This window comes from Acomys minous, assembly GCF_964271855.1.
Source record: "Acomys minous genome assembly, chromosome: 11".
Lineage (NCBI taxonomy): Eukaryota > Metazoa > Chordata > Mammalia > Rodentia > Muridae > Acomys > Acomys minous.
In genome coordinates this window covers 20,759,814-20,783,553 of record NC_140492.1, presented here as the reverse complement: position 1 = coordinate 20,783,553, position 23,740 = coordinate 20,759,814, and positions in this window count along the sequence as shown.

Sequence of the window (23,740 nt, the reverse complement as noted above, 5' to 3'; positions counted from 1 at the left end):
TTACCTTTAATTTTAAGCACTCACATCTCAATTGGTTTCCAGTACTTATAAATCAGACCTGTGTATTTTTTAAATATGTACCAAAATTTTCAATGTGTATTTATATGTTTTTATATTAATAAAATAATCTCTCTGGGAGTCTTTTTTAATTAAATTTCTATGTGTATTGTGTGCATGAATGTAGACATGTTCATATGTGCATGAGTGTGTGTGTGCCTGCACCTGTGGGGCCTGAAGCTGATGGCAAGAGTCTTCCTTGGTTGCTTTCCATCTTATTCATTGAGGAAGACAATTTTAATTTAACCCAGATCTTTCTAATTAGCCTAGTCTGGCTGGCCAGCTTGCTTCAAGTCCCCGCCTTTATCTTCTGGAGGCTGGAGTGGCAAATGGTGGGTGGCTACACACCCAGCATTTACATGGACTCTAAGGTCCAGACTCTGGTCTTCAAGCGTATGTGGCAGATGCTTTAACTACTGAGCCAACTCCCCAGCTTCTTATTAAACAATGAGCCATAAAGTGTCTTCTGATATAGTTATTCCCAGAATTACCACTATATTACAATTGCACATGAAAAGGTATTTCTTTCTTTAGGTCAAGGAAGGCCAGGTTTAATTGATCTTCTATCTCCTCTGATGTGGAATACTTGGTTAGATAGTCAATAAATAATACCCCCTCTGAAGTAGACGGGATCAAGGTTGAGAGGAGATGAAATGAGCATCCATCCATACGAACTTCATAGATTTCCTCTCAGAAAAATAAATGGGTCAGGTCCTTTGATTCTACACAACAAGAGTTAAGTTCAATTTTCAAGTGAAGGCCTTAGAGCCTGGAGCAGACCCCTGGCATTGAAGCTTCTCGGTGGCATCCCTCTGTCTGGCACTACTGTATAAACACACATTTATAGGGATAGTCTGCAACTCATTCTTTTATATCTCAGAGATCACTGAAAGGTCCCGCTGTCCAGAGACAGACACATCACTCTCATGGGCATAATACATGTTATTTTAATGACTGGGTTGAAGGATTAAATGGGCCAACAATTGCTGTCACTAGATACCAACAAATTTCGAATTGGCATCTGCTACTTGATGGTGTCACTTGTATTAGGTGTGACAGGTTGTAATCTAAAAGAACACCTAATTTAGATACTAGTTCAGTTTCAGAACTGCTGGGAAGAAGCAGGGAGAAGATTACAGCTCCTTGCAGTACCAGCCTCCCACTCCCATTGTACCTGCTGTACAATTATTGCTGTCTTGCCTGCCAAAGTTCCATTAAGGGCTTTAGGGCTCTTGGCACTTGCATGGATACTCTACTAAATTTAATCCCCCAAAATGACTTATTCTTGCCATCTGGGCACATCAAACCAAAGAAATAATAACAAGCAAATATAAAGGGATCTGTTTTATCTAAACATATGGCAGAAGCAAATGAGAAGGGCTTTTTTCTGGTGTGGTTTTACACACACACACACACACACACACACACACACACACACACACACCAGTATCAATTCAAAATATTCATGTCCAAACAGATGATATTGACAAAGGGTAACTACAGATAATCTGAGAGCCTTTGGCTGCTTTTATGACAAAATTTGCCTTCAAAGCTGAGCCTTGTTCTGTCCCAAAGCTGGCCCTGTCCCAGTCAAGTAGTGAAGTCAGCAAAAGTACCCAATGCGCTGTGTTGATGCACTGATCTTGAATGCTTTGCTTGTCCACTAACCTTGGATGCTCTGGACCAGCTTGGAGGCTGGGAGAGGTAGTTGGCTGCCCTATCCCATGCTCACACTTGGAGCCTTGCAGTAGCATCCTTGAATCCAGCTTTACGGGAATATTCACTACAAAAACATTCACAAACTAAATTATTTTGCATTGGATCTCTGGGGTGTCCTTAGCTGTTTGTTTTCCCACTGTCTTAAATATATATTCTTTTTTTTTTTAAAGTAAATTCAAAAAATCATAACCACTGCCTCAAATGTAGCCACCGGAAATCTGCTTCTTCTGACCCTAACCCCACTCCACGCCCACATTTATTTCACAAGAGCTGCTGATTTGCATTGTGATGTAACTCTCTATAGGAGATGTTTGCTGGCAAAACCCAAGGCTTTATTTTCTTCCTAGATTTTGATGAAAGCAAGTGCAGGCACACAACAAGGACTAGTTTCGCAAGGATAGTCATGCCCCAGTTGGAGACCTTTGACCTCCCCCAGGGGAACATAATGTTAATGTGATTGCACTCTGTCCTTGTACAACAGAAGGCAAGAGCTCAAGACTAGAAAGAATAGATGGGATCTAGTCAGTGAATACAGCTCCCTAGGCAGAGAAAAACAACTAGGTGGTTTTTACCCACCCAAACCCTACTTGGCAGTTATTTACAGCCCACTGGCCTGCAGCTTCAATTTGCTGATCAGACATATTCATACTAAGACAGTATCTGGCTCAAGTATACATCACCTGACGTCGGCTGGCTCTCAGAGGAACAAGAGGAGCAGAGGAGTTTAGGAAGAGAATGGTTGTGTGGGTTGACATTTGTGCTGCAGTGGAAGCTGGACAGAGGGATCAGAAACTCTCACCAGGCAGTTACCCAGGATGTCCGTTCTTCCAGGGCAATGCAGATGGGCCTCAAGCCAGACAGCTCTACATCTCTCTCTGCTCTCACCCTCCAGCTGTCTCTACGTCAGGGTCCCACACAACATCATACAGTCCTGTTCCCTCCTGATCCGTGGGCGGGCTCCAAACTTGCCATTTCTAAGCTTAGTATTTCCCAGGCTTACAACAACATGGGGAGAGTCTCTTTTCTATAGAAAAAAAATAGGGCAGAATATTGGAAGGAAACTCTCTCCTCAACAGATGGGAGTGAGAGCTCTGTGACTAACTGGGAGGCAATAAAGGTGTTAGCAAATAACAAGACCGGAGAGTGGGCCCCACAGAATGCTAGCTGCCCTACGTGCTGCGTGCTGTACCCGTGCCAGCGAGAGCTGCCTGGCTAAGCCTCTGTATTAACAGCATGTGGCTGTGGAAGATTCACAAAGTACTCATGGCTTTGTCAGCATCACATGATCTTGCTGAGTCTCTGCCCAACTAAGGAGGCTAATGGCTCTTTGTCACCTATTTCTCCTGGTCATTCCTTGTGTCCCACTCCATTGTCTTTTTTTTTTCCTTGCCCCTACTCTTCCTTGCTTTACCCTTTTTGAGGAAGGTGTGTGTGTGTGTGTGTGTGTGTGTGTGTGTGTGTGTGTGTGTGTGTGTGTGTTTATGGTGTGGGTTGTCAGTGTAGGCCAGAAGAACAAAGACATTAGATCTCCTGCAACTGGACTTCTGGGTGGTTGTGAACCATCAGATGTAGGCTCCAGGAACTGAACTCAAGTCCAGCAATATGTGTTCTTAATCATTGAGCAATAATCTCCCCATCCCTCAGACTTTCTTAAGGGAGAAAGAGCCTCATCCTGAAGGCCAAGGGCATGTGCAGTGACCAATTCCTCTAAAATCACAGTCATCTAGCCAGCCCCTACCTGGGAAGAAAACTCACGTCTTGCCTAGAATTGTGTGCATGATGCTTAACTGTAAATCGCAGTGAGAACTCTCAAGAGGAACTGGAGTATAGCTCTAGTAGTAGATCACTTATGTGATGGCCTAATTTCAACCTCCAGTTCTGCATAACTCAAACAGATGATCACAAAGGCACCATGAGGATAAGGCAAAAATACCACCGAAACAAGAATTACCATTATAAACGCATATGACCTCTCATATTTTGAATTCTCTCTCACAATTAAGCAAATCCTTACTTAGTTTCTAAGATTACACAATCAACATGAGTAAAGGGGTCACATGGGAGCCAAAATTATTGCCCCCTATAAATTTCAACATTAAAATGCAAAAGTCATACCCCCTCAAAGCCACTTGCACCCAGTTGTGAACTGAGACAAACAAAGCCACATGACCGCAGTTGCTTCTGTGTTCCTGGGACCTGAAGGAAGCTCCTCAACCTACTGGTTTTCAGGACTCTTAAGCTGTGAAGGCTGAGCAGGTAAGCTCTGGTTGCCTTTAGCACTGCAGTCCAATGACTCTTGAAGCTTAACTTTTTCACCTAAACACCTATCATTTCTAAGTAAATAAGTTCACTATCCTTCTCACAAAAATGGGTTAAGTAAATAAAAAAGGAAAGATCAGGCCATGCTGTGGGCCTAGATTATAACCTGGTAACCAAGGATGAAAGACATTGATAGCAAAAGCAAGCTTCCGGGGTCTACCATTTACAATTTAAATGCTTTACTGGAGAGGTTAAAAGTTCAAAGTTGAGTCACAGTTTGAGGTGGCCCTGCTCTTCCTTTTTAATTATCTGAGGTCAGGAAGTTAATAATACCAGAAATCCCCAATGGAGACCTCCTGTGCACTCTGTGAACTTTAAACTCGCCGCTCTCTCTCTCTCTCTCTCTCTCTTTTTTTTAAATGGGTAAAAAGTTCAGTAGAAACACAGCGGACTTTTCCTCTTAGCCTCCACCCATTCATCCCCCAAGGTCAAAAGTTCAACTGTAAAACAGAAAGCCTTGTTCTCTGATCCACATTTAAACAGATCACTTATTAAAAGGTAAACATTCCCAAAGCAAGCCAAAGTCCAAAATGAATCTGTTCAATAAAAATGAAAATATTGTAATAAAACGCGTCTTTGATCTTTATCACTTGCCTTGGAATTGAACATCAGACATCATTTTTTTTTCTTTTTTGAATCTTAGAAAAAGACACTCTCATGAGGTCTTTGCGCGCCCACTTCTTCCCTGAGATTGGCCTATCTAGAAAAGAGAAAACTCAGACCTTTTCAAATAGTTGTTTTGCTCCCTTATCTTAAAACAACAGATTCTATACTGTTTGTATTTGTTCTTTTGCTTACATGTGACTTTAAGAAGCACAAAGTGTCAAGTACTACATAACTGGCAAGTGCCTGTTAAAGATGGTGGAAGAGTGCAAAAACAGTAAAGATAGGAGAGCATGGATCTCATGAAAATTGTAAGAATAAGAGACAGGCCAAGGCTGGCATCCTAACTAACGTTACAACTCAAACATGAAGCCAAAGGACAGACACGGAGCTGGCAGAGACAGGCAAGGCTTATCCTGACTTGAAACTTTCCAACTGGACATCCTGCAAAGCAAACCCTGAAGTGCCCCTTCTAGAAAAACAATAACATAGAGTCCATTGTTTTCAGAACACGTCATTCACTTTTCTAAAAGGTTTTTACCTGTGAGTCACCTCATCTGTGGGAAAGTGAATAGAGGAGGTCTTACTGTAACAACCCAGGCTGGCCTCCAACTTGTAATCCTCCTGTCTCAACTTTCCAAGCTGACAGAACTACAGGTGTTTGTCACCACATTCAGCTCAAGAAACTTTTGTAGAAAGATTTTTGTCACCACTTATCAATTGCATGATAATATTGTCACCTGCTTCCTAATACACACATTTAATTACAGGAAATAATAGGGCTTATGAAATAAAGATATGTAGCAAATATATTCATAACAAATATTTTTACACATGACAGCTTATATGCTTTTCTCGTACAAATGTTTTGCACAAAAATCAAAACTACATAGTGCTCTAAGAAAGCTATGCCTAGATGGAGCTCCACTATGAGCAATGTGCCTAGTGTCCTCTGGGACTCCTGGATGCAGCTGGATGACCCAGCCAGGAATGGTCCAGCCAGGAAGGAAGTGTGTGGAGAGCCTGGGTTATTTCCTTTGACTAAGGCTCCCTTCTCAACAGCTGTGAGGAAGGCCGGAATTCCTTATGAGTCAATCTGTGATTTCAAAGTGTGGACTAAAACTTGAGAGACATGATCTTATTGATTAGGATCTTGACCAAAAGGAAATCACTATATTTAGGAGGGCATTTGGGGAAACTAAGAATTAAAGTAGTTATTAAGAAATGATGACAAGGACTTGGGTGCTCCACAGACTTGTAGGCTGGTATTGCATGAACAACTTCTGGTTTCAGTTCTTCTCCTGACGAGTTGCTCATGATTATTTCTGTTCCTTCTTTTTAAAATTGAAGTCACTAAGTTTTATTTGAGCTAGCTGTTTCCAGCCTCCTGTCTGAGTGAAGTCTCTAATTTTTTAAAAAGCGTTTCCTTCTCATCACTTTTGTTTTGAAGAAATTATTACAAAACAAGGATTATGCTATGCTCTAAATGTGCCACCCTCACTGTCCCTTTTAGGCAGAAGTGGCATTTGACCCACACTCAGTTAACTACACACTCGAGTGTAGATGGTGTGCTATGAATGCCATGAGAGTCTTTGCCTTGTTCTTGGTGGTCTCTCTGCCTTCACTGTCTGATCCTTTCACCTGGTGCCGCTCTTTTATCCCACCCTAAGGCCTCATCCTCTGCCTCAACATGACTCTTACCTCACACACCTCCTTTTCTTTCACCCCCTCTTCCACTCCTTCCTTGTAAACATCTCTTCTAGCAGGTAGGGAGCTCTAGCTGGGTAACTGTCTTACCGTGCTTAGTTCATGTGTCTGCCTCTGACAATAAAATGCAATATGATCAAACAGAGAGAGAGTCCTCCTGAAAGCCCGTGGAAGATCCTCCTCCCTAAACAGAGAGGGAAACTGACCAGGGAAGATATGTAGTGTGCGACTTCAGAGAACAAAGACAAGAAGATGCGTGTAAGGGAGGTTTTTGTCACCCAGTTCTACCAGCGCATCAGGCTGGAGTTCTCCATAAGACCCAAATCAGTGGGAAGCTCTTTGCTCATCTTTTCCCACTTTGGGTTTCAGTTGGAATGTGTTTGTTTGTTTGTTTGTTTAATGTGAGGACAGAGCTATAGTTCAAGAGAATCTTGGGAACTACGTAATCCCCATTTCTAGAAAAATCTGTGCGTGCTCTGAATCAAGCCAGCTGGGGTTCTCTGTGCCTGAAGTCTTCTGCGTTGGCTGTTTGTTGCTCACTGGGGGCATGCTCGGGGGCGCTCCCTGAGACTCATCTCACTGGTACACTTCTGTCTGTGGATTTCTCTACAGCTGTAAGCCTGGTGTCTTTTTTAAAGGAGGTGAGTGGGAGGAAGGATGGGAGGTAAGGAAGGAGACGGAAAGCCCTCCTGCTTTTGACATGCACCTTGTTGCTAGTGGGCTGCAGCGCTCTAACCCGCTGCTGCCAAATTTAGCTTTAAAGTCAGTTCTGTATTCCAAATCTGTCCTCACCTCTCCCCATCTCTGACTTTCAGCATCCCGCTAAACTTTTCTGAACCTGAATTTCTACTTTGTTCTCTCTCTCTCTCTCTCTCTCTCTCTCTCTCTCTGTCTCTCTCTCTCTCTCTCTGTCTCTCTCTCTCTCTCTCTCTCTCTCTCTCTGTGTGTGTGTGTCTGTCTGTCTGTCTGTCTGTCTGTCTGTATCTATCTATTTATCTATCTATCTATCTATCTATCTATCTATCTCTCGTGTGTTGAAAATAAAGACAAGACTCAGTGGAAAACAATATTATTATGTCAGGGAATCACTGATGCTAGGAACTGGTAAAGACTCAGCAAACAGTGCAGATGTTTTCATCTGCACCATCACTTCACTCCGTGTGAGGCACGTGAGGTACTTGTCGATATGTATTCTGTCTTCACTTTACCCTCAGCCACGTCTCCCCTGTGACACAGTAGTAAGCCCTTAGTCCTCCCCGAACTCTGTCTCCCATCTGTTCTCCTGTAGGTACCCTGTAGGAAGCACCTGCTTTCTCTGTTTCCCAGATAATCTGGTACAGAGTTCCCCACACTGCTCTGTTTGAATCCCACGTGAAGGTGGGCTAGCACATCCCACTTGTTTTGCTAGTACAGTTAGTCTAAGCTTCTGAGACAATGGGAGCATCCTTGCCAAGTTTTTTGCTAAAGGATAAAACAAAATCATGCTTAAGGGACAAGATTATCGCGCCCCCACCCCCATAAAAAAGAGTTCTTCTTGGAATGTTATCTGGTTACATGGCTACCTAAGGATAGAATTTCCAACCTTCCCCCATACAGGTGAGAACGGTGCCCCAGGAATAGTCATTAGAAGATGAAAGGAAACAAGGCCCTGAATAACTCTGCGCTTAGCCACCCGGTAACCATGCTATGCCTACACAGTTTGAGCAAGTATATAATTTCTGAGCATTGCAAAAAGAACGTAGACTCTGGCGACATTTAGACATCAATGCAAGCCTGAAATACAATGTTTAATTAAAATATTAATGCTGGTTAAATGCCCACAAAAGGGGTGTGAAAGCAAATATCCTTGATTCTAAATATAAAGGTTTCAAAATTGGCACTGAAAACAAATTTAAAGCCCATGCCTCAACCAAACGTTAAATAGCTGTCTGTGGTCGCTTTTATGGACTAAGTTTGTAGTTACCTTCCCCCCAGTTCTCATATCAAAGCTCCGCCTCCTTGCGCTGTGGTATTAGGAGGCGGAGCTTTATGGAGTTTGTCTTAAGCTCTCCTGTGCTTCTGTAAGAGAGCACCAGAGACTGACTAACTTATAAAGGGCATAAATTCTTTTACTTCGTAGTTCTAGAGCGGTTGTTCTCAATGCCTTTGGGGTTGCATATCAGGTACGTGCCTTACAACTCATTAATTGTACCGAAACTACAGTTTTGAAGTAGCAACCGAATGATTTTGTGGCTGGAGTCAACACCACATGAGAAACTGTATTAAAGCGTCGAGAGGTTTGAGAACCACTGTTTTAGAGGCTGCGAGTCACGAGATTGAATGGTCAGCCTCTAGTAACACATCTTGTCGTGTCAGAAAAGTATAAGAAGGCGCCCTATAGCAGCTCATCCATACAGAGGCGCTGCAGAAGTCAGTGTAGATAGGAACACCGCTCCCGAGATAAGGTTTTAACCCCTTCTGAAGGGCGGAGCCCTCACTTGCTCATCATCTCGGCTTTCCAATTCAGGAAGCTGTAGCTCTGGGGATTAAGTGTCCTATGTGTTCAAACCAAAGCAAGAAGGTTAAGTGTAAAGCTGTGAGAGCTGAGCTCTTTATGGGATGAAGAAGGAACAGCAGCTTCTCTTCTCTGCCCTGTGAAAATGCAGCAAAAAGGCAGCTCTCTGCGAGCCAGGAAGAAAAGTCCTTCCCGAGGCCCAAGCTAACGCTATTGTCTACCACTTTTCCAGGTCTAGAACCAGAACTGTGCGAAACAGAAGCCTGCCATGTAGACCACACTGTCTATGGTATTTTGTCACGGAAAGTCCAAGTGGCTAATGCAGTCACCCTCCTGTTAAAAACCAAATAAACAAAACCCAGCTCAAAGCAGAGAGACTGTATGCTTAATATTGATAACAATTTTAATGAACAGTCATTCGGGTAGTGTTGAAACCAAAAACGGAACGGAAACAATTTGCCCTTCAAGTAAGTGCAGCTCTTCGTATTAGATGGTGAGACACTATATGCAAAGAAAGAGGATATGGTTCCAAGTGCTCTTGGTTTTTTTACTTCCAATTGCAGCTTTGAAGCAAGACTAGACAGACCCCATCATAGTTCAGGTTAGCTCTAATCACAGCATTGCTCGCATTATGTCTGGAGCCCAGCCAGACCTTGAAGACAATTTAGAGATCAGCCTAGACTCATAGTCTAAAATTTCTATTTTAATCATTAATTACATACCCATATTTGACTGGTTATATGTAATTGGCTATGTATTTTATTTGTGTGCATGTGTGTGCATGTGCGTGTGCGTGTGCGTGTGCGTGTGTGTGTGTGTGTATTATGTGTCTAAATCCACAGTTTATTTTCAAGATGTCCCATAAAACGTAACTTCTAGGACTCAGGTGAATTTATCTAGGTCAGCTACTGACTCTCACTCTCCTAGTGCTGGAAAAAGACCAATCTTCAAGATTAAGGACACAGGGCTCCATGTAACCAGATCTCATGCCAAGGAAGAGTGGGTTAAAAATAGACACAGGTGGCTATGTATGACTCCTTTCCAGGAGCTTCCAGACCCCCAGGTGCAAATTTCTTGCTTTGGTGCCAAAATTCTCTATTTGCCTTATCAAGAAAGAATATCTAAGTAGTAGGAGAACACAATCTCCAAGGAGCAGAATGAGTAACTATTTAAGCATATTTTTTTCAGTGTTTTGTTTTGTTTTGTTAGTGATGATATGATTAGTATTGTTGCTGTCATGTCATAAGGCATGCCTTCCCTAGGAACTGTGCTTGCCATGGCTTCTGTGTCTAAAAATCTCCCCTAAAGGTGCTTAGACCTCAGTTCGTGCTGATAATGTGGTAAGATGTATCTAAGCTCCTGTTAATATTTGCTTAAAGTCCCTTTCTTTTCTCAGCGTGACATTGCTCTCTCCCCCACTGAAGGCATCAGCTTAGTGACAGGTGGTGCGACTAATCTAACATCCACAGACTGATGGGTAATCTCAGGGTAGTGACAGTTGCTTCACGTGCACTAATGTGTCAGGCACCTTCCACGCATATTTTGCTCATTAACTCACAGTGTCCAGTACATATGGATTATCATAATAACCTTAAGGGATGGCTTTAATTATCCCCTTTCTACAAATAGGAGCTCTGAAACAACCCAGCCAGCCGCATTCCACTAAAAACCAACCTTGTTGACATCCAAGCCTGATAGCCTAGCAACATGATACAAAATATAGCTGTGGTAGTACTTTTCTCTTTTCTTTTTTGAGACAAAGTCTCCCTATGTAGCTTTGGCTATCCTGGAATCTTTTGTAGATAAGGTTAGCCTTGGACTCACAGAGGTCTGCCTGCCTCTGTCTCCTGAGTGCTAGAATTACAGGCATGCACCACCATTTAACCAAGCCTATCTATTAAAAAAAAAAAAAAAAGTACTCAAAGGGTGAAAATTAAAAATTTACTGTCATTAGACAGGGAAGACCACAGTGACCTTTAAAGAGTCTCTGGTAGTTCTTGAGTCAAATATCAATCTAACAAAATAACTAGTTGTTCTTAAAAAAAAAAAAAACAGTTTAGTTGATTAGAGAGAGGGGAGCAACAACCATTCCAAAGACAGTAGTGTAAATGAGCAATAAAATGGAATGAAGCCACTTCTAGAAGGGTGGGGGAGGCACGGGGGTGGAGTAGGGGCACCTGGAATAGAAAGGTGGCCCAAGAACAGACTCACTTGCATGGAATCTTTTGCCTGTCTCCATGGACAGCCAGGAGGGAGTATGAAATCCAGAAGGACAACAGCTCAGAGAGGGTTTTGTTCGATTGTTTGGCAGCACTTAACTCTGAGAAGTGATGGGGAAGTTCTCGTTTCTGAGAACGCTTGTCATAAGGAAGCCTGAGATTGGACTTTCAGCGAAGAAGGCATTGCAGCAACAGCAGAAAGCAACACGCAATGAGACTCTGGGGCCAGGCGGCGTTTGTCTGGGCGTTCGGTAGATGTGAAATGGGAGGGACTCATGCGAACATAGACCATCTCGGTAAAATGGCAGCTAACAGTGAAGACTGGCTCCCGAGACTGTCCATACGCTTTGAGATTTGCTTGTTATGTTTGTTATTGTGATGTCTTTTTTTTTTTTTAAATAAAAAAATAAGAGAAATGTCAAGAATTCAAACAAGCAACTTTGTCTTGGTGCTAGGATACTGTGGACTGGGTAATAAACAACAACAGAAGAGTCTTAGGTGACTACTATATACAGGCTAGAGGCTGAAGCTTGACAGCTTTCTTGCCATCAACTCGGTAGGCATGGAATTTATACCTCCGTATCCTTAAGTGTTAACAACCAGAACAGCTCAACATCATGGGCCTGCCTCTTCAGAAGACTTGAGAATGAAGAACCAGATGGTATTTTGAATCTAACACTATCTAAAGAAATTTGAATCACGGACAGTATGCATTTAGGCAAATGAGAAGAGATTAGCCACAGTTTCCCTGGGATCCCGTGTTAAGAGTGAAAACATAATCTCATCTGCATGTCTGAAATAGTTAGGAAATACGCATGGACCACAGCAATTACTTCTCACGTGGCTGACACCTTGTGGGGACCAAGCTATAGAAAATAAACAATGACCACATGATCCTGTGATAATTGACAGGATTCTTCTGAGTGCTCGCTCTGCTGAGAGGTTACACCCATTATCTTCCTGAGCCTTCACCTGGAAGAAAGACAAACACCTGCTATCTTAGAAAGAAGCACGCCTAAGGTGTAGGACAGAGTACCAAGCAAGGTCAGAGTCCAGATGCATTTCAAAGAGAACTTGTATTAAACCTTTTGAATAGAATGTGGTCTTCACTAAAATAGAATAGGAGCCAGGAGGGATGCAAAGAGAACAGTAGTGTGTGACCCTTTTTCCTCACATCAATCTCTGGGTCAACCGAGAGATTTTTCACTTCCTCCCAATGCTCTCGCTAGTAAGGGCAACATCAGTTGCAACCTCCCCCAGGAGCTGTTTAGTTCTTTCTCTTTGTAGCTGGCCTTCTACCACTCCTTTGCCTTTTTATTTTCTAATTTCTTCTCCTCTGTGGCTGTTCCAAGCATCTTCCCATTTGCTGCCCACATGGTACTTGAGATGCCTGCCTGTGGATGGATCCCCAGTGTTAGCACAGACTTTGTATGAAACTCCCAGGCCTTGTTCTACACATTTCTTTTCCTCCACCAGTGCTGACAGAACATTCTGGGTCCCATATGGATCAGAGTTGTCCCAATCAGAGTTTAGTGAATGACCTTGTCTATACTTCAGAGTTCAGGGTTCTTCACGCAATGCTCAAAGCGCTTTCTTCTCAGTCAAGGCTTCTTCGCTGAATTTACAAACTGTGACACACCATGCACTGTAGATTAACACCCAATTACAACATTACTGTATAAGGAAAGAGGAAAAAAAAGGCCAGGTGCCAGATGAGGCTGTACCCATCTAAAACCCCAAAAAGAGAGAAGAAAAAAAAATCCCCACCTGCAAATGGCACACCGACCTCAGCTTTGTTCACTACTCCTTCTGAACGGGATGTTTTTTCCTTCATAAAATTATAAGCCACCTTTCCAGCCAACCCCTTGCTATCAGAGAATGAGCAGAAATTGAACTCTAACTAGCCTTCTGCTTTTATCCAGCTCTAAGGACAGACCTGAGTGTCACTGCCACACTGGAAAAAGTAGACACTTGATGTGATCACATCCTCTCTGCTCTGGTAGCCATTTGGAAGGGATTTGTTCTGCATTATGCATCTCAGATATGAAAATATATTTCATGCAGGACCCATCATTCAAACTGGCTAGATTGGAGAACCCAGTTATTTAGCATGGCAGTGGGTACCACCGTGGAGCTGCTGTGTAGAAGTGGCTAACTTCCACGATCAATGACTTTCAGTAGGGGAACGTGTCCTCAGCAGTGTAGGTGAGCCTTATCTATCAGTTGAAAGGCTTACGGATGAACTTGAGGTTTCCCTGAAGAGGAAATTCTATCCTATGATTACAACATAAGCTCTTGCTCCAGTCACTAGCCTCTGTTCTTTTATCGACCATCCTCCACCACCTCATATGACATTTTTTTCACATATATTCACATATATTCATGTGCACACACACTCATACACACCATTTTCCTACATTCTTTCACTTGTAATTATCAATATTACAACAAGAGCATGATTCATCCCAACGTTTTCAAGTGAACAGATGTTTTGTTTTGTTTTGTTTTGTTTTTTGAGACAGGGTTTCTCGGTGTAGCCTTGGCTATCTATCCTAGACTCTCTTTGTAGAATAGGCTGGCCTTGAACTCACAGAGATCTGCCTGTGTCTGCCTCCCCGTATGCTGGAACTCCAGGTATCGTGCACCACCATACCTGGCTAAAGGAACAGATCTTAATGAAGGAACAATGGATCAGGGAAGGAGACATAGAGAAAGGCAAGGCACAATCTCTAGCAACAGGAGGATCCTGTTACTTCTCTGACAGTGACACTTTCTAGTGGGATGAAGGATATTTGCCCAGCCCAGTGGAAACTGGAGCCTTGGCAGTACCTCCTCATAGGATACCTGGCCATATGGAAATAGCTTCCATCATGGAGCACCAAAGAGGGAACAAGCCAGGAAGAAAGTCTCTACTGCCCTTTATCCTGCTCTCTTGTCTCCTGCTGGTGCCATCAGCCTCAGACTGGTAGAACTAAGACAGAAACCAGCAAGCACCCAGGGTGCTATGCCACCAATCAGACGCTGGCACAGCACAAGGGTAGGTAGGCCTTTAATGAGGCAAAACCAAAGACTGGTCCTCCTAAGAGGACCTCAAACCACAAGTTCATGATGGCGCCTAGCTTTTATAGGTCAATGTTGGTTTTCATTGTTTATCTATTAGCTTAACATATCTAATTAATCCCAAATTCTGTCTTCTCCAATGCTATTATTTTCCCTGGCTCCAAGTCTCTCTCTCTTATTATGTAGTTTCATGAAAATAACCCAGAATTTAATTGACTTCCCTTCAGTCATTGTACTCTTAACTAATTACTTGTTATCATCTGTGGAACCAAAAGCTAAAGAATAATCAATTTATGAAGATATATACATCTGTTTATAAGACAAGTATAAACACAACTTTTAAAAGTTAGGTAAAGTCAACTTGGGGTTAATTTGTTACCTTTTATGCCTATCAGGATGTACCCACCAGAATTCTAAGCAGATACACTATGAATTCTGAAATATGTGCCAATTTTTATCTTCTTCAAATACCAAAAAATATTTTTATTATATCATTTATTATAGTTTAAGAGAGAACATATGGGAAGAAAAATAGTTCAATGTTAACATGGTTGATTATCATGTGCAAGGTCTTGGGTTAAATCCCCAATACATTTAAAAGCAACAGTTAAAGGGAGATGTAGGAGATGTAGATGAAGAGAGAGGAGGCTGAGAGAAGGAGAAGAAAGAAGGAGGAGAGGGAGGCCATTACAATCACTTCCTCAGTCCTATCTCCTGTCTAAAGCTTATATATCTGAGCTAGGTACAAATGCAAAAGTTACAACATGACCTTGAAAATATTGTATTTATAACCATTGATTATTTTGAGGGTATCTGAACTGTGATTATAAAACCAGAAAGTCAGCTGTTATGAGTATATTTCTAATCATATGGAGCAAAGTAGCAACAAAATAAGAGAAATAAAACATTATATATGTTATATATAATGTTTCATATATATTATATAATTTTTATGTATTATATATAATGTTATAGGCATATTATTATATATAATGTTTTATATACATAATGGTGTATATATAATGCTTATATATATGATTGATAGATAGATAGATAGATAGATAGATAGATAGATAGATAGATAGATAGAGTAGATATAAATATCCAGAAGACAGAAGATGTTTGAGCCATATGAATTTGGGCTAATGGGCCTGATACTCTGAGGCAAGCTGTGAAAAAACAAAACAAAACAAACAAACAAACAAAAGTGTGTTCAAGTTCTTCTTTCCAGCTATACCTCAAGGCCAGCTGTATTTGGGGGGAGGGGTCTTCTAAATTCTCTGCTTTGCTAAAATTAGTTTGCTTAAATTGTTCCTTGGGTTTCTTTACACAAATACCAATGAACCCTGGTAAAGCAACTTTCTAGCATCGAAACAAACTATGTTCCCAAAGATGTCAGGACCAAGTAAATGGTAACTTGTGAAAAACAAATCCAAGTGTGCTTAACTTTGGGGCAATAACTCTGGCTGGATAACTTTCTGTGTGATGCCGTCATCAGCAATGGGACAGTTAAACCCATCATTTCCATTCAATCTTATACCAGGAAAATAGTGAGCCTTAAATGGTCCTAACAGAGCCAGAGTGAAACTGAGAGTGCCACTATTCACTATCATTCATTTAAGAGGCTGCGTGAGCCCTCTTTTCCCTGAAACCTTTGCAAGTGGAGCAGGTATGTTCCAAAGGCCAAGGAGAGTCAGCGGTGTGTCACATGGCCAACATGATTAGGTCACTGTTACAGTCTCAGACACTTGTGACCATGACGAGCGCTCAGAAGGCAACCCTGGAATGGTTTCCATCAAATCTTGTGTCCCATTTCTCACCTGAAGTTTCCCATAGCCACTTAGTTGCCTTTATCTCTTTTTGAAGGAAAGTGGACTAACAAATAAGCAAATACAATCAATTTGGGAAGAATCTAATTGACTCCTTTAGGTTTGCGTCCCTATGGGAAGGGCTGATAAAATATAGTGTCTGGTCCTTTAGCCAGATATATGTAAGGGCTAAAAGTATCTGGCAGGAAATAAAAATAACTTACATTTCTCTGCAAGAATGGCCAAGGTTGAAAGCTTCTTTATGGATACAGTTGTGGATTTTATTTAAGGCTTTGAGTTTGTAGTTTCCAATTTCTAAGTGGCATTTACCATGTCTGTGACTTGGGAGAAATTACTTAGCAACTCTGGGCCTCAAGTTTCTTAACTGGTAAAGTAAGAAAGAACTCGACAAGTGTGGTAGTTGTGAAGTGTAAATTGGATTATACATGGGAAGGCCGTGGAACAGAGCCTCGGGTGTTATAAATGCTCAGTAACTGCTAGCTGCTACAGTTACGAGGTTGTGGGTCATTTACTTTTGTAGCTTTGAATACAGCACACATCCATAGATGTGCTGTTTTATTTAAATAAAAAGAGATCAACAGAATAAATTTTAATTATGTCAGCTAATGGCAGCGTGTAGATCAGTTAAGAAAATGCAATTACTTCAAAAATTACTTCTGGGCTTGCTCCTTGTCAACAATAAGACTGCATTACATATGTACATTTAAAGAAACAGCAATAACATAATGCACAGTGAGCACTTGACACTGTTGGTAAAGTCCCAGCCATGAAAGGGCGAGGACATGAGTTTTCATCCTTAGAGCCATGTAAAGCCAGAGGCAATAGCCCATGTCTGTAATCCCAGTATTCCTATGAGAAATTGGGAGGCAGAGACAGGAGAATGCGGAAAAGCTTGTAGGCCACTTAGCCTGGTGGACACAGTGGCGAATAGCAAGAGACTCTGGATTAGACTAGGTAAAAGGTGAAAATGGACATCTGAGGTTGTCCCCCATCTTCCTGTGAATCCCATGTCATGTGCATATACATTTTAAAATCATACACACACACACATACACACACACACACACACACACACACACACACACACACACACACACATCATGATCTATGACTATAATTCTGGCACTTTGGAAGGTAACGCAGAGACTATCCTGACCCTAAGTCCATCACAGGCTACACAGTGAGTCCTTTGGTAGACCAGGTCACCAAGGAAGACCCTGCCTCAAAAAGAAACCAAAGGAACAAAAGTAATGTTTAACCACTCCATTTTCGCCAATTGCTGATTTTATAATTATGTTTTGAAGTGGTTTTTAGTTTAAAGGATGAATGATTTTCTCAAGGAAATTGATAACTGGGCTCAGTCCCTTGAGATCTGCATGGTACAGCAACTGCCAGTACACAGACATTGGGGAATGTTCTGGAAAAAGGCTACATCTTTGAAGTATCCTCAAGAAAGAGAAGGGCAGATTGAAACAATTAATCATAAACAAGTCATTAAAATTAAAAGTGTATTCTTAAATAGTTTCTTGATTAAGAACAAATGCCTCATTAATCTGGAACATGTTGACTTGAGAACACAAGTAAAGTCAAAGAGAGAAATGACTGATATGACACGGAACACAGCACGCTGTGTGTTCTCATCTCAAGAGCTTGGGAGGAACAGACACCGCAGAAGGTCACTGGATACGGTGACTGAACAGAAAGCCCAGCATCGCCACAGGCAAGATTTTAAAAATCTAGCATACAGTGGCCACTTGATAACTAAAATGCAGGCACTTAAGGAATATTCCGTTTACTGACAAAAATGAGGCCAAATTCAAGATTTGAAAAGTAAAATTTAAAGACACATAAAAAACATACTTTACAAAAGCAATAAATCAGAAACACTATCAAATTCCTTCTGCCTCCACCTTCCAAGGTCTAGCTATGTAAATAGGTCTCTAAAAATCAACATAAATAGCTTTGAAGACATTTTTCACATAGTTTAGTGTGAGTCTTCTTTGGACCATACTAAAGCTAGATTTCTGAAAAGTGTCTATAGTAAATAAGGAAATAGATACTTATTATTATGGGTATAAAGTTATATAAATATTTTAAAACTTTTTCTTTATTCTTATGCCTTTAATTTCTTTATTGTTTACATTTATGTGTGTACTTTTATAACATGGTTAGATTTTAAACATACATCTGATGTTGACTACTGTCTCTGTGACTAAATGAAACATTAAACTCTGTTTCACAGTATCAAAATATATGACCCATTCTTTGAAAAGATTCAGAGTTTTATCCTCTGTAAAGGAGTGCTGTGAGAAAAAGGACCTTTCTCCTATGTCAACCAGTACAGCATTGCTTAGGACATAGTAGATGCCCCTTGTATACTTGATTACCTAAGATTCTATCAGTGGCTGAAACTTAACCCACACAGAGGCATTGACCTGTAGTCTTCACAATCATCCTTCAAACTTCTCATTCTTCTGTGGCCCCTCATCCACACCTCCTCATTGAGACTAGGATTCTTTGCAGTATAGGATATGTCCATAAAGGATTACATGGTTCTAGGAGGAATATTATACACAAATAATTTCCCAGTGCTTCTCTCAAGGGTTTATGGTACAAAATTACCATAATTTTTTCACAACTAAAATAAATTCCGAAGGACAACAAATTCTGACACAATTTTCTGTTATAGTCCAGTATATAATGGGTTGTTTTTACTTAGACAATTAAATAACAATAACAAAGAGGTCTTTACTTAAATAATTAGGTAAAAATAACATATTCCATCGAAAATTTCAAAATAAGGAGAAGAGAAAAAATTTCTAGAGAGAAGAAAATGTGTTGTAAAAAATATGAAGAAGATCTAAATATTGTTCTACCTAGAGATAAGAAGTAATTTCAGAACTTAGCACAGTGTCTAACAAAAATTAAAGATGCAATAAACACTAAGCAAGGAACTAAGCTTGAATGAGAACATGGATAAATGAATATTTATTTAGAAGAAATAAACTCTCCTTAGGATCCTGGAGACTGATACTCAACACTTGGGTGGGGTCTTCTACAAATGACATTTAAATTCTTTCTACCTTTTTATGGGTGTGACAGATTCTGTACCAGTCTTGTTTAGAAAAGATAGTAGAGTTGAAAACGCAAGTATCTTCACAATAAAGGTCCTGGTTACTTGATCCACAAAGCTAGTCAATAGGTGTGCACAGTCTCGAGTTTCATAGCTAATAAAATCCACCTATACTATCAATGCTCTCTACATCATAGCACACACAGGAACCAACAGATTTCAAAGTTAAATTCTTGCTGGAATTTTCATTACATCTTTTTGCTTTCAATTACTCCCAATCAGGTTGTATTTTTTTCTTTTCATTTATCATGCTTTATATCATTTATATCATTTTCTTCAGTAAAATATATGCTACTGTTCAAGATTTCCAGGGAGAAAAGCAACAGTTTTCAAAAAATGACTAAGACAAAATTAAAATGTTAACCTAAAATCAATATCATAGAAGCACTGGATAAATCAATCAATTCCCCCCTACCCCGCCTTAAATCTCATATATTTGCAGTTCATTTGAAATACTCCAGAAACTATGAAATACCATGTAGTGAGGCACCACTCTTAGGCAGGAAAAGTTCTTTCTTCCCAGAAGATTCTATCCAGTTACAGGTTTATGTTATTGCCAGAAAGAAAAGAACACCAGACTGAGGACCAGAAACTTGGGTCTATATCACTCTTAATAACTGGTCAACTCTCACAGAATTACTTTTTTTTTTTCTGATCCTCCTCACTGAAAATACTCTAGGGTTGGAGAGAACAGTGCTCAAGTCCTTTTCAGCTTTAACAAAAGCTGGGAACAGTGCGTGTGAACTCTCACTGAGTTCTATAAAACCTGGCCTTAGTAGAACTAAGCAGGGATGTAGCTCAGTGGTAGAGCACTTGTCTAACGCATGCTGGGATCTGGGTTTCACCCCCTAAACCACTGAAAAGCCTGCAACACAGAAGTAAGAGGATTAGTTTAAACTAGACTATGGTGCTCATATCTGAACTCTCTTCTAGCTTTTGCCCCAGATAAAATATTGATTTCTCTATATATGATTTTCCTTATTTATAAATCCCATGTAATGGTGACAAAAAAAAAAGAAAGAAAGAAAAGAAATACTGTACAGAAAATAGTCATCACAGTACACAGCCCTTTCTCAAATATAGAGCGGGCAGTATTGTGCAAATGTAACCGTTTCCGTTTTCAGAGCTAAGTCAAGCCTAATGTTCTGTATAACAACAGATAACTCATCCAGCATGGTGACTGGGGCATATAGATGTCAGGTCAATGGACAAACAAGTGAGAGAATAAATTAAACCACCCTTTGTTAGTAGAGAGCATTTTCTTCCAATGTTGCATGAGTTCAAGGCATCTGTACCCACAGCCACTTCTCTCTATACTACCATGTTGTATAAACAGTGGCCCATCCTAATCTTGGCCAAGGCTGATCCGATGTGAGAGAACTGTGTGATGAACAAAATGGCTCCCATCTAGAAAAGACAGGGTCCTGTGGCATTTGTGGCCCAACCAGTCAGTTTGTCCTTCTTAGAAGCTAATTCTAAGAGACTCAATAGGTTTTTGTGGCCAATGAACTGTGAGACCTTGGCCCTGAGGCACTGCAAAATGAGGGCAGCTATCTGAAAGGTGTGACTCATCATTGAGAAAGCAGGAAAGCCGGTCTAATAGAGGGAAGACTAGAATAAATACAGATTAGGAAGCAAAGTCCAGAAAACATGTTTCTAGAAGGGGGGCCATCTAGAGAAGAGAGCCCATTGTGAGAGAAGGGATGATTCAGTCCTGCTAAGATGGGTTAATTTTCATCTAGATTTCTCTCCAACCATTTTTTTTTCTCAGCCAACTGTGAGTACTTTTTGTTTGTTACAACTAAAAGTGCCCAAGTCAGGTGCCCTTCTTCCCATGAGTAAACTGTTTCATTATAATCTACTAATTTCTCTTTCCCTCTTTAGCTAACACAAACATTGGCTCTGAGGTTGTTTCTAAAGTGATTTAGCTATTTCCTTCGTGTAAGAAGCCACACCCACTCTCTCAGGAGGTTACAACCACTAAGAGAAAAGATTATTGTTCTTGTGGCTATTCAATGCAAGTTTTCAAATTCATGAATTTTACACTGAAATATAACTATCAATAGAGTAAGAAGACAAGAATGCCATGTGGACCTTTGGAGGACATGTTTTTGCTTGACAGCTGAAAAAGTATTTGAAAAGTGGTATTTCGCTGGTCTTACGGAACTTTGGGGTGAATTTATCAAATCCCACGTTTACACAATACACAAGCACCACTGAGAAGGTTCTGAAAAGCCTTTAGATACCAGGTTGTTTCAGGTCCACAAGGCAAGGCCAAAGCTGGACAAAATTTTTCTCCCTATAACCCATCAAGTTGTTGAATGGTGATGTTTTCCTTATACTTTGTTGAAACAGCCCAGGGGCTCCCTGTTGGAAAGCGTACCCCATGTAAGCTTTGTTTGCCCAAGGGTACATCGTGATTTACACATTTCAGTCATATGAGCGATCTGGGTCCTCTGAAGTAATGGTTTGCTCTAGGAAACTCAGCCTTCATCCCAGGCATGCTGGAAGAAGATCAATCAGGTGAGTCCCAGAGGAAAGAAGCCACCTGGCTCTGCTGCCAGCAGCTTGGTGTACCTTGTTCCTGGAAGGCATCATTAAGAAAGTGCAGCAGGGTACATGCTTGATAAAAGGACAACTCCCAGAGCCCTGACTTATCCCCAGCATGTGTGAGGAAGAAGCAAAGGCCTCTTAGAGCATGAAGATGACAGGTCCACAGGCTAAGAGGAAGTGGGATTTTTTAAGTGACATCTTGAAGACCATGCCACTAGTAGAAAACAGAAGCCTGGTGGTTCTGTTCTTGGAATGCTAATTCTATGAAGATGTAGTAAAACACTAAAGGACCAGTGGCTTGCTAGGTTTCCTGCTGGAACTCAGCCCCTACAAGTGAAACCAAACATTTCAATGGTCAGGTAGATTGAGGAATCTGTGCTGCTGTCAAAAAGAGTGTTTCTGGCCCGAGGTGGTGGCGCACAACTTTAATCCCAGCACTAAGGAGGCAGAGGCAGGTGGATTGACCTGAGTTCAAGACCAGCCTGGTCTACAAAGGGAGTCCAGGACAACCAAGGCTACACAGAGAAACCCTGTTTCAAAAAAAAAAGTACAAAAAGAGTCCTTCTGCCTTACTCAATAGTTACGTACATAGGTAGAATCCACTTGTATCTTTATTTTTCAATACAGCACCTCAAATCTAGTACCTCCCCAAAAGAAGCCATTTTGGAAAAGCTATTCAAGAATTCCAAAAGCTCAAGAAATAACTTCAACAGTTGACAAAAGAATTTGATGAAATAAAAAAAGAAACAATTAGCAGACAGAAGAGATAGTCTACCCAATCAGAGAAAGCTTTTGTCTTGTGGACATCTGATTGGAGAATAAATACCTGGAGCCCTTAAAGAACTCAAAAAGCAGACATCAAAAAAAGTAAATCACCCAATAAACAAGTAAGCAAATCGTTAAAGAAACAGTTCTCAAGAGAAGAAATACAAATGGCCAGTTAATATGACTCAGCCACAAATAAGAATAAAATCATGTCATTTATAGGAAAGTGTATAGAACCGCAGCCTATTATTAACTAAAAAAAAATCCAGATTCAAGGAAATAACATCTTTTCTTTCATATGTGATGTTCACAGTTATATATGAAAGCAGAAAGTGAACTTATTGTGGAGAAGAAAGAGCTCTAGAACGTGGGGAGTGGGTTAGTGCAGAGAGTATGTACAAGAAAGGCGAAATGAAAATATCCTAGTAAAATCCATTATTTTGTGCACTAAGAATATAATTTTTAAAAAGTTATCAAAGAAAAATTTCAGAGTTAAAACATGTTGGATTAGAAAATCCAAACCCAATTTCAAATAGAGACTAATGGGTGCACACGTTTTCTTTCACTTATACTCTCTCTTCCTCAGTAATGGTCCCAGTGCTATCTTCTTTCCTTATCTGAGTCCCCAGTGTTGTTGGGCCTCATTGTATATATTCATATCAACACAAGAATTGTGAGACCTGCTCTCCACACATAAAAACCTTACAGAGGACCTAATGAGTTTCACCAGAGTCCCACAACCGTGAATTCCAGCTCTTTTTTGTTTTGTTTTGTTTTGTTTTTTGAGACAGGATCTCTCTGTGTAGCCTTGGCTATCCTAGACTCTCTTTGTAGATCAGGCTGGCCTCAAACTCACCAAGATCCGCCTTCCTCTGCCTCCCGAGTGCTGGGATTAAAGGCGTGCGCCACCACCACCCAGCCTAATTCCAGCTCTTTCTAGGGAGTGTCTTCAGTGTTGTGGAGTCAACAGGTATTAGTGCTTCGGATCCTGCTGGATTTTGTCCTGCTGCCAAGTGTCTGCTTGCCTTCAGCCACCAATCCCTAAGGAGACTGTATCTCACACAGAATAGCTCCTGGAGCCCTGGTTCTCCCCAGAACTGTGGCACATGGTGGCACCAGCTCTCTGTCTTCCTCACTACATATATGCTAGCACCTGCTTAGAAATGAGCACAACAGGGCTGGAGAGATGGCTCAGCCATTAAAGACTAGGCTCACAAGCAAAAATATAAGAAATGAGCACAAAACGGGAGAGAAGGAGGAATGGGAGGATACAAGGGATGGG